A 15,367-nucleotide genomic window follows, 5' to 3' on the forward strand; every position below is an offset into this window, starting at 1 on the left:
GAAGGAAGGAAGGAAGGAAGGAAGGAAGGAAGGAAGGAAGGAAGGAAGGAAGGAAGGAAGGGAGGGAGGGAGGAAGGGAGGGAGGAAGAAATTTTTCTACCCACAGAGGAGGGGGGAATAGAAAAGATATGTTTCTGTTAAGAACTGAACATCAGCATCAATAAGAGACAAAAATGCATGCTTATGTTGATTTGCTCTTTACTGTGGAGAACTTGAAAAAATTCCCTTAAGCTTTTCATATAAAATTTACTCTTAGCTCCTGAGAAGATATAAATTGCTATTAATGCTGCAAATTTAAAAGCCACAAACAGCAAAACAAATTAGCAAAATGTTTACTTTTTAATATTTATTATAGTCACAAAAGTTGACACCCAAGTGTCTAGCGGTGACCCTGTGTTTCTCTTTAAATCTTTAACTCTACAGGTAATGAAAATAGCTTCTCCAAGACTAAATGGTCTTCAGTTGAAGTCGGTCAAAAGTTCACATGATTTTGAATCTGAACCGATTTCACCCTAACATTTTTACTCATTTAAAAAATATAATAAATAAACAATAAACCTTTCTAGAGAAAAGCTGCTCCGCAGCCTTAATTGTTTATGTCGTGTGCTCCTAGGGGCGCGGCGCTTCTTCGCGGTGCCCACGAGTAGTCTCAGGTCTGCCCGGGCACACCCTCGGCTTTACCGCTGTCAAACACACCACGCGCTTTCTGCTAGTCAAGAAAAAGGACCAGGACTTCTCCAACACCTCTGCCCCGTTAGCCAGAAAGAATCGACAGTCAACCATCAGATCCAGCAGCCTCCCCGAGCCACATTTTCAGAACCTTGGCAGCAAACCAACTCACACCTTCCCAGCCCTCCCAGGACCGGCCTGCAATAGAAAGAGTTGGTTGTGCAGCTTCTCTGGCACGAATCAGGGAGCCGTCCCTGCTCCAAATTGCCCCCCTCCACTCTGCAAGTGGCGTGAACTCCGGGGTGAGGCAAAAAAAAAAAAAACAAAAAAAAAACCCTGCAGGTGTGAAAGCCTGGGTGGGTGTGGCGCGGCCGGGGCGAGCTGGAGCCACGCTGGTGGCTTCTGGGGTGGCCGCCGCCCGGCAGCAAAGAGAAAAGGCACTTACTTGCAGCCTTGCCCGCCGTGCATGCCCACCCCGCGCACCCGCACAATCCGGCCCCGGGGGACGGGCGCGGGCTTCTCGGACCCCTTCCTCTCTCCCGGCTTCTCTCTCCCGCGGCGTTCTCACTCGGCCGCAGCTTTCTCTCTCTTTCCTGGGAGCTCCTGTTGCTCCACGGCCGCCTGCCACTCCCAGCCGCGCGCGACCGCAGCGAGCTCAGTCCCAGGCAGCGCAGCCGGCGCGGTTGGCCAAAGCAGACGCAGGACGCGCGAGCCGGGGAGCCGGCCTGCACCGAGCCTGAGCCCCTCCTTCCCGGGCGCGCCCAGGGATGCTGAGCTCCGCCCTCCGGCGCTGCGGAGCCCCGGGTGCTCCCTGCACTCCGCCCTTCGCGCCGGGTCCCCACCCTCCCACCTGCCTCCCTCCAGGGGCCCCGAGGTGGCGGGGCGGCGGGCTTCCACCGAGCGCTTGGAGCAGGCGGAGGAAGGGGGTCCCGACCACCGGCTTGTTGGGGCGATGCCATCGGGTGGGGTGTGTATGTGTCTCCTAGAGCCCTTTGCTCATCTCCGCCCGGCCCCATCACCCCTTCCTCGCTTCCTGGCTCAGCAGAATCTGCCAACAATTTCCGAGAAGCCACTTAGCGTGGCTTGGTGGGGAGCGGGTGCAGAACTCCGAGCAGGGGAGGTGGAGACCTCAGGCAGAGGCTGGGCCTCCTGAGACCCGGGCTCAGAGGGCTTGGGACTGAGAATCGGTTCTTGCCTCCCGGGCTTTCCCCCAGGAGATTGCTGCGGTGGCGCTCAAGTGCCGTCTCTAGGCGGGGATTTTTTTTTTCCTTCTTGGTATAATACGTCGATCCGGTTGTCGAGTCTTCCAGGCAAAGAAAGCTTGTTCTTTCGAAGGTGGAGTGAGGCTGTCGGGAGTGACGGGGTGGGGAGGAACTGCTGCCTCGGGCTTGCTCATTAGGATGCTCCAGAGACCACTGGGGTTCTTGAGTTTCAGAACTGAGTCGCAGGCACTGTGGAAAAGAAATGTTTTGAAGCGCCTTCTTGCTATGTGTGTGTGTGTGTGTGTGTGTGTGTGTGTGTGTGTGTGTGTGTGTGTGTTGTGTGTGTGTGTGTGTGTTGTGTTCTATTGCAGTATGCCTGTTCTCTATTGCAGCCTGTTGGGGTCATGTTTCTTACAATCAGAACATTTTCACCAGAAGGAAAAATAAAAATTTCTGCATTTAAGACTTTTCAAAGGACAGATCCCGTGGGGGCCGGCAGAGATAATAAGGGGACCCGGATTTGATCCCCATATGGTCTCGGAGCTTTCCAGGAGTGATCCCAGGGTCTTGAGTACTACTGGGTGTGGCACAAAAACAAAAGGCTTTTCAAATAAAATGAGGGAACAGGATTTCGCAGCTATTGTATTTGCTTCCACTTCTTGAATTGTGGAAATGAAAATGGTGAAAACAAGACTGGAAGCCCCAGGGATAACTTTTCCCACTATCCTCTGAGTTTGAGAGCTGAATCCCTGGGGCTTTGGACCCTAAATCCCTTCTTATCTTCTTAAAATGTGTAAAATGTGGTCTTGAAGAAGCGTGGATAAAGCTTTTAGGCCCCGATCCAAGGACCGGGTCCATTTGATACACACAGGAAAAATTTCAAACACAAATCACAGAAATAAAATACAGTAAAGGGTTTATTAGAGGACAGGACACACTTTAAGCAGCAAGTGTATTCAAAGGATCACTATGGGCATATTTTAGAGATTTCTAGGCGAATTTCTGATATTGTAGGTTTTAGCACTGCACTATAGCACTGTCTTCCCGTTGTTCATCGATTTGCTCAAGTGGACACCAGTAATGTCTCTATTGTGAAAGTTGTCATTGCTGTTTTTGGCATATTTGGAATACACCACAGGTAACTTGCCAGGCTCTGCCATGTGGGCGGGATACTCTCGGTAGCTTGCTGGGATCTCTGAGAGGGACGGAGGAATCGAACCTGGGCCTTGTGCAAAGCAAATGCCCTCTCCGCTATGCTATCACTCCAGTCCAATTGTAGGTATTTGTAAAAAACTAAGGCTCGCCAAGGGGCGAGTGCACTCTGGGGCTCTCTGGGAGGCTCTGTCTCACCGCCCGTGTTCGGTGCCCCAAAACCGCTGTGTGTGCTGTCGGTCAAAGGCAGGCGACGGGAAGGAAGAAGGCCAGACTGGTTGCTCGATCAGTTACCGTTTATTCAATCTTCAATCTTTCTCATCTCCCGCACTCCCAGTTCCGGCCTCTCTCTCAATCTACTGCTGCCTCTTTCTGGCTTCTCTCTCACCTCCTCCTACTTCTCTCTCCCACCTTGCCCTCTAGGCTACAAACAGCCAGGTAGCAAAATCAACATAAGAAAGCCCTTCCTAAGGGCAGGGCATTCCAAAGCCCTTCCTCACTCTTAAGGTTTTTTTCTTTTCCTTGGTCCAGGAACTTATTAACATCTTAATACTAGTTATTTTTGTATGGACATGGCAAGGGATACATTGAGGCTTACAAGGCAGCTCTCCTGGCAACATCTTGCCACAGGCTCAGACCACAGCACTCAGGCCAGATTAATCATTCCTCACCCTAGCAGGGACCAAATCTAGTTATCACTGTTTGGATCATGACAGCATTTGTCCATGATCAAGCTCTTAACTTATAGTTAAGCATTAGGCACTTTGGTCAGGCCATCTCAATGCCAGGGTAGCACACAACTCACCACTTGCCCTGTGTCCTTCTCGTCCCACGTAGGGACCCTGCTTTGGGGATGCTAGGAAGTAAGGGCAGCTGAGGCTTAGGTCAAGAGAACAGATGCCCTGGAGGAAAATATCATGTAGAGTCAAATGACTCCCAGGTTACAAAAGCATAACATTTTTTAAGTCTTCCTGTGTCCATACAAAAAGCACTTGCTATGAATAAACTATGCAAAGGACTCAAGGAGAAGAGAAAAACATTTACAAGTCAACAGAACACTAAGAAAGAAGCTACAAATAAACAAAGAGGAATAGGAGCACTGTAAGGGAGTAACCCAATAAACCTAAACTACCTAAATCTATGTTATCCTACAGGTATTAAATAGAATAAATTAGTAAGGAGTAAAATATTTATGCCATTTCAAAGAAGAGTGATGTTTTGGAGTCAAAACTGTTCAGGAGTCAAAGTGCCAATCATATTCTAACCATTTTTGGTCACTTTCTGGAGTTGCCATAGCAATATAAGCTGTCATGGTATATATAAGTATAGATTTTACTATGAAAATGTATTATACCTGGGTATTGGAATATTGTATGATTGAAATTCAATCATGAACAGCTTTGTAATCTCACAGTGATTAGTAAAATTGTTTCAAAAAAAAAAGAAAATGTATTATACTACCGTTGTAATAGTAAACTAGCTCTCTAACCCCAGCATTTTTTGATCAGATGCAATTATTGTTTCTTGCCACCTTGAAATTCCCCTTCATCAATTGTCTGATATACACTTTCCCTGGTGGGAGATGTACACTGACAAAAGAATGGTTGTTGGAACATTATATAACTGAAACCCAATATGAACAACCTCATAACTGTGTATCTCACTGTGATTCAATAAAAAGTAAAATAATAATAAAGAATGATGTCAAGAAATTTTTTCATGAATGGATGTTGGATTTTGTCATATACTTTTAATTTAAAAAAAAAAAGAAAAGAAAGAAAATGTATTTCAGTAAAACTGGAAGTCATACATAGGTCATTTAGTCCTCTGTCTGAATTTCTTGGTTCCAGTTGATGTTAGGCTGCAATAGGTCAGGGACACACTGTTCTGACCTTTAGAGATATTCTGCGTCTATTAACACAAATATTTTGGAAAAAATATTAAGATTCCCTGTATTATATTTCCATAGTAATTGAGACATGATCAAAGACAGGAACTGATCAGAAATGGAAAGGGGTGTGATGTTGACATGTTAAAGGACAGTGTACAACCGTCACTAGTCCTTGTACAAACAAAGATGTTTGCTTAACATAATAACAGAATGTTATAATTATTAGCCTCCACAGTGAATGCACCGGGGAATATTTTTCCCTGAGAGGCAAGGCTTCCTGATTCCTTCCCCGAGTAGGGCACTTATATTCCACATTTACAGTGGCTATTCTATCTCAGAAGTAACTTTTCATTTCTAAGGATTTCCACTGACCAGTGAAATTGGTCATCTAGGATAACTCAGTGAGTACAGCATAGTCAAGTAACCATCTGTTTCTGACTGTTTGCTGAATTAGGAAGAAGAACCCAACTTCACTAGAAGGAATAGCCCTTTTGATTATTTTATTGGGGAAGGGGAGGCTGCCAAGCAGTGCCTAGGGGGCGAAAGAGCCACTTTGCTCTTCTCCACCAAACAGAGCAAACAGGTAAGTGCTAAAGCCTGAGGATGAAGTGTTGCTCAGGCCTACTCAGGCCCAATACTATAGTAGTGGGGACGACCAGAGCACATTACTTGGGCACCATGTGGTGCTGCAGCTTGAACCCTGGTCTTTCACATGCTTGTCCCTTAATCGCTTACTAGCTCTCTGGCCCCAGCATTTTTTTTGATGCAATTTTTGTTTCTTACCACCTTGAAATTCCCCTTCATCAATTGTCTGATATACAGTTAACTGAGAAGAAAAACAGTTTCCTCAGCCTCAAATATCCGACCTCTGATTTTGAATCCATTCTATCTGGGAATAATCATGATTCCATTCTGTCTGAGAATAATAATTAGGACATCCAGAACAACTAGAAAAACCAGAGTATTTCAAGTTTATATTTCTTCCACAAGAGGATGAATTAGAGTATAGTGCTGGCTGATTGAGGCAAAAAGGGAAAAGGTAACGTAAAAAATTTATTAGCATGACTATACTAATCTGCTACTCAAAGTTTTAAAGAGGCAGATCAGTAACAAATCAAAATACTATTTTGATACAGTAAACTCATTAGACTTGTTAATTGTTAGGCATGATGCTAAATGGAAATAGATTCAGGATGAGTTGAGAATGATATGAAAATAATATGGAATTGGCTTGGAGGCTGGTCTCTCATTCTGGGCAACTCAGAGAAGGGAACACCAAGTAAAATGTGGTCGGAGGTCATGTGGGGGAGGGGTGACACGTGCCAAATGTAGACTAGAGACTGAACGCAATGGCCACTCAACACCTTTATTGCAAACCACAACACCTAATCAGAGAGAGAGAACAAAAGGGAATACCCTGCCATAGTGGCAGTTTGGGGTGGGGGGAGACGGGACTGGGGAGGGTGGGAGGGACGCTGGGTTTACTGGTGGTGGAGAATGGGCAATGGTGAAGGGATGGGTTCTCGAACTTTGTATGGGGGAAACATGAGCACAAAAATGTATAAATCTGTAACTGTACCCTCACGGTGATTCCTTCTCTCACTTTAGTGAAATGTGATACTCCTAGTATAGCTCTTTGGAGACCTTACTGGCGCCTGCTCCAGTAAATTGAAGATCAATGGAATGACAAGTGATACAAATGATACCATTGGGGTCAAATCACCACAACACTTCTGAGGACCCAGAAGTGTTGTCAATTCCTAAAGAATGTTGTCAATTCTCAGAGGTGTTTTCAATTCTCAGAGAATTATGCTTGTGTTTTCCTCAGTGTATTTTTTATTGTTGTATTTTAGATTTTAAATGTATAATAGTATATGATTCAAAGTGCAGTTATTATATTCACCATCACCAAAGTGCCCAAGACCTTTCACAAATGAACCCATGTCACTTCTAAACTACATCTTCATCCTCATTACCCCAAGCCACATCCCAGTTTGGCCATCCCAGATTTGATCATTATTCAATACTTTGTTTTTGGACATATGGGTTATTTCCATATCTTAGCTATTATACTAGGTACTGCAATGAATATAGGTTTGGGGTAGATGACAAGAATATGAATCACTGGCTCACACTGAAGCTTTCTCTCACTTCTTTGAGAGTCTCCATACTATTTTCTATAGAGGCTAAGCTAGACAAGACAATATTTCCACCAGCAGTGCAAGAGAGTTTTTGTTTGTGTGTATTTTACCACATCCCTGACAATACTTGCTGTTTCCAGTTTACTACGTGAAAGCACTTTCCCAGCGACAACACAGGGAAGGGAAAGCCTGGAATGAGCCCTTTAAGATTCCTGAGTTGAAAAAATATATATATACATAAATAAATAAATAGGATTCCTGAGTTGATAAGCAGAGTCAGCAGGAATTTGTGGCACACTGTGCCAGGGATTGTCAGAGAGAAGCAGAGACAAGCCCTCAGGGTCTGGATGCAGTTATGTAGTTGTATGAGAAGATATAGCCATAGCCAGAGCAGGGCAGAGTGGAAAGCACCAAGATAAAATTTTTCTAGATTTTACTTAGGCTGGAGCAATAGCACAGAGGGTAGGGCATTTGCCTTGCACATGGCTGACCCAGGTTCTATTCCTCCATCCCTCTCGGAGAGCCTGACAAGCTACTAAGAGTATCCCTCCTGGCAAGCTACTGGTAACATATTCAATATGCCAAAAACAGTAACTACAAGTCTCAGAATGGAGATGTTACTGGTGCCCGCTCGAGCAAATTTTTTTTTAGTGAGTCACAGTGAGGGTACTGTTACAGATTCACATCTTTTCGTGCTTGTTTTTCCCTCATGCAATGTTCGAGAGAACCATCCCTCCACCAGTGTACATTCTCCACCACCAATGAAGCCAGTATCCCACCCACTCCCTGATCCCATCCCTCCACCCCACCTCGCCTCTGTGGCAGGGCATTCCAATTTGTTCTCTCTCTCCTTTTGGGCATTGTGGTTTGCAACAGGGGCATTGAGTGACCGTCATGTTCAGACTCTAGTCTATTTTCAGCACAAATCTCCCTCCCCTCGCCAGATCTCCAATCACGTTTTACTTGGTGTTCCCTTCTTTATCTGGTATGACTTTCCACCAACATGTGAGGCACGCTTCCAAGCTATGGAGCCAACCTCCTGGCATTATATACTACTAATCTTGGAAGTAAGTCTTCTACTCTGTTATTTTATATTCCACAGATGAGTGTAATCTTTCTATGTCTGTCCCTTTCTTTCTGGCTCATTTCACTTAGCATGATACTTTCCATGTTGATCCACTTATATGCAAAGTTCATGACTTCATCTTTTCTAACAGCTGCATAGTATTCCAGTATTCCATTGTATAGATGTACCAAACTTTCTTTAACCAGTCATCTGTTCTCAGGCACTCAGGTTTTTTCCAGATTCTGGGTATTGTAAACAGTACCACAATGAACATATAAGTGCAGATGTCATTTCGACTATACTTTTTTGTTTCTCCAGGATATATTCCCAGTACTGGTATTGCTGAATCAAATGGAAGCTCAATTTCTAATTTTTTGAGAATCGTCCATATTGTTTTCCAAAAGGGCTGAACCAGTCGGCATTCCCACCAGCAGTGTAGAAGGGTCCCTTTCTCCCCACATCCTCTCCAACAGCGGTTGCTTTTGTTCTTTTGGATGTGTGCCAGTCTCTGTGGTATGAGGTGGTATCTCTTGGTTGTTTTGATCTGCATCTCCCTGATGATTAGTGATGTAGAGCACTTTTTCATGTGCCTTTTGGCCATTCGTATCTCTTCCTTGGGAAAGATTCTGTTCATTTCTTAGCTCCATTTTCTGATGGGGTTGGATGTTTTCTTCTCGTAGAGTTCAACCAGTGTCTTATATACCCTTGATATCAACCCCTTATCGGATGGGGATTGGGTGAATATCCTTTCCCATTCTGTAGATTGTCTTTATATTCTGGTCACTGTATCTTTTGCGGTGCAGAAGCTTTTTAGTTTAATGTAGTCCCATTTGTTTATCTCTGTTTCCACTTTGTTGGCCAGTTGCATGTCATCTTTGAAGATACCTTTATCTTCAATATCGTGGAAGGTTTTGCCAACCTTGTCTTCAATATACCTTATGGTTCTGGTCTGATGTTGAGGTCTTTAATCCATTTTGATCTGATTTTTGTGCATGGTGTCAGGTCAAGGTCTAAGCCCATTCTTTTGCATGTGGTTGTCCAGTTATGCCAGCACCATTTGTTGAAGAGGCTTTCTTTGCTACACTTCACATTTCTTGCCCCCCTATCAAAGATGAGATGATCATACACAAATGGGTTGTGTGTAGGGATATTCTGCTCTGTTCCATTGGTCTGCAGTTCTGCCTTTGTTCCAGTACCATGCTGTTTTAATTGTTACCGCTTTGTAGTAAAGTTTAAGGTTGGAGAGGGTGATGTTTCCCATCATCTTTTTCCCAAGAATTGTTTTAGCTATCCGTGGGCGTTTATTGTTCCATATGAATTTCAAGATTGCTTGATCCATTTCTTTGAAGAATGTCATGGGTATCCTTATAGGGATTGCATTGAATCTGTATAATGCTTTGGGGAGTATTGCCATTTTGACAATGTTGATTCTCCCTATCCATGAGGAGGGGATATGTTTCCATTTCCTCATGTCCTCTTTTATTTCATGGAGTGCCCACTCGAGCAAATTGATGAACAACAGGACAACAGTGTGACCGTGCTACTTGGGCCTAGACATAATTTGTATTACTCCCTTTCCAACATTGATGTTGAAACAAAACTAGGAATAGAACATCTGAAGACAAAGCAACTAGGAAATAAATGGACCCAGTTTGTGAACAAAATCTCTCTGAATGAACACCAGAAACAGTAATAGAACTATAATAGTGTTCAGGGTAAAATACTTGCTTGGCATGTGGCTGAACTGGTTGGATCTCTAGTACACATATATTTCTCCAGCACTTCCAGGTGTAAGTTCTGAGCACAGCAGAGTGTAGCCCAAAAGCCAAATCTAAAAATATTTGAAATGATGTAGAGACCTACAGGATAGGTCAGGCTGTGGAGGTTTGCACAGGTCCAGAGATTAAAGGCATTTGAATGAGTTTCTAAGGACATGTTTATAAAACCTGACACCCCCCCTTCCTATTTTAAGTATTTATTAGTAAGTTACTTTAAAATTCTCTTGCTGAGACTTTTCTATCATGCAAATAACAATCAGTTAATATTTATCTTTCTAATCTCATACTCTCAAATTTCTGTATTAGATGCCTGTGGTATCTTTTAAAATAAAATGACCTGAAGTAATTTAGTAAAAATCTTCAATATTTTGTAGCAATGAGAAAAGATGAGAGAAATTAGATGTCTTAAAAACTGAATGTGAAAACATAATAGTGGATAGGTAGGTTATGGGTAAACTTAAAATTTGCAATTTGTTTTTGGAATCTAAAAATTAAATACAATCTTCAAAAACATATTGATATTCTGAGAATGTAAAATTATCGGAAATGTAGTAAGAACAGATTTACTGATAAGTAATATTAAATATTTGAATGACTGGTTTGTATTTTAAAAAATCCAGAAGAGTAGATTGGTTTAACTTGAAATTATTTGGGCCCTTATCCATGAGATTATTGTTGAGCAGCAGTTGTTGAAGTTTTAATATGTACCAGTCAACTTTTTTTTTAAATATATTTTGGCTTTGAGGCCAAACCCAGCAGTGCTTAGGGCTTACTCCTGGCTGTGCACTCAGCGATTACTACTCATGGTGCTAGGTGAATGATAAGGGCTGCTAAAAATCAAACCACGGTCAACTATGTGCAAGGCAAATAGACTCTCCTCTGTTTTATCACTTCAGTCCACAGTCTTAGTTTTTGAAACTCATTTGATATGGTATTATCTCACTTATCGTTGGCATATTTGGTAATATTAATAGATAGTTAACCCTGATACAGGAATTCGGGTCTGAGTGCCAGGTTTGGGGAGAGGGGATGAGAGGAATGAATGGGTTAGCAAGAAGTAACACAGGAACAGAGGTGGAAGGGTTAGAGCTCATGGTTGTCACTAAGGTGGTAACAGTGTGCACTAAAATGTAACTGTCAGTCAACAAATAATGGAGGCAGGGGATGAGAGGCAGTGAACTTTGGACCAGTGGTGACAGGATTGGGGAATCTGTGGGCACTTCAGTGGTGGGCGTGTGCGATAACATCAATACCAGAAACTTGACCACTGTCATCCTATAAACTAAACTAGAATTAAAAAAATTAAAAAATAAATAGAACTATATTAAAAACAGAAAAAAATCTTGAATTATTTGATCAATTTAATCCACACATTGTAATGAAAGTAAGCAATATTGTAATTCACACTTTTTGTGCAACTAAATGGGGGTTATTCAACAATTTCTAAGGCCAACAGCTAGCATATGAAGAGCCAGCATGGCAGCCTTATTAATACGGTTCTGGAAGGTGTGTGCTTCAGTCCCAAGATATGTTATCTCCACAGGGGACTATCCTTCCTATGTCTCATAAAAGTACTGTGCACATGTTAGAAAATATTGGTAGGGCTGTGCTATAATTATGAATTGAAAACAAAATTTAGTAAAAGTAAAACTACAAAATAGACATAATAAAAACATGAGTAGTTTACTTTAATCATGAATTAATTTGTCAACTGAAATTGAATATGCTAAAAAAGTTTGATTGCACTGTGTTATAGTAAAAATAACACAGAAAATCATTGCCAGATCTACCAATTGCTACCCTTTCTCCTTATTTTTAGTTACTTAGTTTGCTCCTCCATGAGTAGCAAACTTTTTCACTAAACTACGTTGAAGATCTTTCTTCTCTAACCTTTTGTACTATTATTATTATTATCGTCACACCGAGCAATGCTCAGAGGTTACTCCTGGCTCTGCAGTCAGGAATCACTCCTGGCGGTGCTGGGGGGACTATATGGGATGCTGGGAATCCAACTTGGGTTGGCCACGTGCAAGGCAAACACCCTACCTGCTATACTATCGTTCCAGCCCCCTAACCTTTTGTACTTTTGTAATGAAAAATTTAAAGTGAAATTAAAATAGGATATTCTACAATGAAACATATTCCTAAATGAGGGATCATTGTTCACCTGTTCTCTGTATGATGCCCACTTACTTTGGGTGGGTATCACATAAATGTCCAATTACTGTCTTTGATTCGAGCTAGGAAAGATAACTTGAATAAATAGAAGCCATAGATACAACTATGAAGTTACCTTTACCACATTGCAAAAGTGTCTGTTTTTTCCAGGATACTCAGGATAAACTAATGTACTGCACTATGGACACCTACACCATTAATTTGTGGACACAAAATTCAAAATTCAAAAATTTCTTCTCTGGGGCTGGAGTGATAGCACAGTGGGTACGGCATTTGCCTTGCACGCAGCCGATCTGGGTTCAATTCCCAGCATCCCATATGGTCCCCTGAGCACCGCCAGGGGTGATTCCTGAGTGCAGAGCCAGGAGTGACCCCTGTGCATCGCTGGGTGAGACCAAAGAAGAAAAAAAAAAATTCTTCTCCCTCATTTCATTTTGAAAAATGCAACGTCTACTGCCACCTGGTGTTCAAAGTGAGTGGACTATTTTATACAGTCACTTAAGAATCTCATTTTCTCTTTTCAATTTTTTGGCCTGGGGCGGGGATGGAATACACTTTTTAGAGTAATTTTAGATTCATAATAACATTAAGAAGGAGGCTAAGAGATTACTTCATATATTCTGTACCCCCATACATGCATAACCTTTCCTTTTCCGATATCACTCACCAAAATGGCACAATTTTTATCAAAGGTAATTTTACATTGATATATCATTATCACCGGAGTTTATAGTTTACCTTAGAGTACACTCTTGCTATTTTATATCCTATGGTTTTTTACAAATGTATAATAATTTTCATTATTTTTATCATGTAGAGTATTTGCTGCGACAAATTTTCTAGTTCTGCTCATTTATCTCTCATCTCCCTACCATCAGTCACTGATCTCTTTATTGTATTGTTTTGTCTATTATAAAATTTAATATTATTGGAATCATATTTATGTAGTATTTGCATATAGTTTATTTTATTTAGTAATATTTAAGTTACTCCAAGTCTTTTAAGTTGTTGATAGTTCATTTTGTTTGGCATTAATATTTATTGTCTGAATGTGCTATAAGTTAAGGAGCCAGCTGATGGCTGACTAACATTAGATCCCCAGATCAAGTACAGCCTAAAAGGCCCAAGCACCTGTGTTTTGAGCCCATGAGTCACTCCTGGCTGAATTTGGGGGGACCATGAGGTGCTGGGTGCTAAGCCCAGCAAAGGATGTGAGCATGTGGTCAAATCATGGGAGCTATCTCAACAGTTCTCAATTTATGAAGACGTTTTCCTTCAGGACTGATAGACAAATTTCTTAAAATGGTTTATAGCTATAATCCTATATAGGAGTTAGAGGATTGCCTGAAGAGTCAAGTTATGAAGTGGTTCAGGTTTACTCAAGGTTTTACCCCTCCAAAAAGGACCAGTAACTTACTATGTAAGGTCATAAGGCCTAGTCTCTCTGCCTGGATACTAATTATGATATCAATATTTATTAATTATTAATTGATTGAGGCTGCTTTTGTAATTGCTTGCATCACAGTTCAGTTTCTGGCCCACACTGCTACCCTTGCCTCCTCTCAGCTGTGATTGCTAAGAATACTTCCCTAAAACATTTCACACAAATCCTTATTGCTAATTACTGTCTCAGAAGGTGTTATTGCATGCAAGTGTTCAGGGAAGTGGAATCAATTTCCCCATAATTTCCTGGAAAAACCATTTATATTTGAAGAAAATATTCTTCAGCTTCCAGTATTTGACAGTCTTCCAAACTTTTCCCTGAAATTCTAAGAATATATAAATTGGAGAGCAGGGAGGAACAGAATAAATGTTTAAGATGTGGAGACTCCAGAAACCTTCAAGACAGGTGGGTATTTATAATAAGGTTGTAGGCAGGAGGAGGTGATCTCTTTTATAGTGAAGTTGAGGACAGATCAAAACTCAGGACTTATAACAATCACAGGCCTATCATGAGCCAGCACTGATGACTATTTATGTGGAGATTCAATTTCTATTATAGTTTTTTATAGATATTGTAAGAAGATGAAAAAAAGAAGTGTTCTGTAACTTAGAGAATATACAAAAGATCTAATTTTAATAGGAACAGATACATTGTACTCCAGGTTCTTATCAGAGAACTGGTCACATTCTGCGCTTCAATAGCAATTTTTTCTAAAGGGAGGTGGGACGTATACTCGGATATATGCATCCAGCCAAAAGAATTCTGATTTAGGCACAATCCAAAAAAAATAAGTACTGAACAAGACATCTAGGGAATTGCAATCGAGACTATTGCTTTTCCTGTCCTCTTAAGCTCTTGGCCCATACTTAAAGGTATTACCATCTGCATTAGCCTTATGGGAACTGGAGATGGAAGTGAATGGCAATATGAGACAGAAATGATGCTCACTAGCAATTACAACTTTTGATGACCTGTCCTGTAGGTTTTGGAAGCCTCCCATTTTATACATATTGGAAGTGATGTGTATCTTTGAGCTCAGTTGACAAGGATGTTATAGTTCCAAGTAATTGAAAACAAGATGACAGCATTTTGACAGACATATATATTTCCATTAACATTCTTTTCTCAATCACTTTGTTCTTCTCTCTTTCTCTTGTAATTTTACTTTGTAGTATTACTAGTAACAAGCTGTAGAATAATGTGATTTTTAATTCTTTTCTGCATTTTAATTGAAAATCCCTATACTAAACAAAGCTTAAAAAATGTATTCATGAGGCTGGAGCAATAGCACAGCGAGGAGGGCATTTGCCTTGCATGCGGCCGACCCAGGTTAGATTCCCAGCATCCCATATGGTCCCCTGAGCACCACCAGGACTAATTCCTGAGCATCGCTGGGTGTGACCCCCCAAAAAAATATGTATTCATTGTGTGTATTAAAAAGCATCTTTCTCTTTGTAAAAGAAGATCAAATCACTAACTTTTTGAAAGGATAAAATGCACTGTAGTTTTATATGTCAAATGCATAGGCTATGCCTAGAGAGATACAGTACGTGAGCAAGATTCTTGCTCTGCATGTAGTTCACCTCACATGGATTCTCTTGGGTGACATATGGTTCCCTGAGCAGTATCAAGAGTCACTCCTGATCATAGAGACAGGAGCAACCCCTGAGCATTGCTGATGAAACCTTCTCTGTAAGCAAAATAAATAAATCACTTGTATCACTTGTCATCCTGTTGCTCATCAAATTGCTTCAGTAATGTCTCCATTTGTCCCTGTCAGCGTGCTAGTGTAACCAAATGAATAAATAAATAAATAAATAAATAAATAAATAATAAAGTCAAAACT

At 41.5% G+C, this 15,367-nt stretch overlaps 1 protein-coding gene across 1 annotated transcript in view; it reads right to left on the reverse strand.

Moving 5' to 3' along the window:
* SCN9A (sodium voltage-gated channel alpha subunit 9) overlaps nt 1–1,256 on the reverse strand; it is a 182,069-nt gene extending 180,813 nt beyond the window's left edge. The window contains exon 1 of the mRNA XM_055120290.1: nt 1,115–1,256. The gene's annotated coding sequence lies outside the window, so the exon portion shown is untranslated. The remainder of the gene's footprint in view (nt 1–1,114) is intronic.
* Nucleotides 1,257–15,367: the final 14,111 nt, after the last annotated feature.

The sequence above is a fragment of the Sorex araneus genome, chromosome X (assembly GCF_027595985.1).
Source record: "Sorex araneus isolate mSorAra2 chromosome X, mSorAra2.pri, whole genome shotgun sequence".
Taxonomy (NCBI): domain Eukaryota; kingdom Metazoa; phylum Chordata; class Mammalia; order Eulipotyphla; family Soricidae; genus Sorex; species Sorex araneus.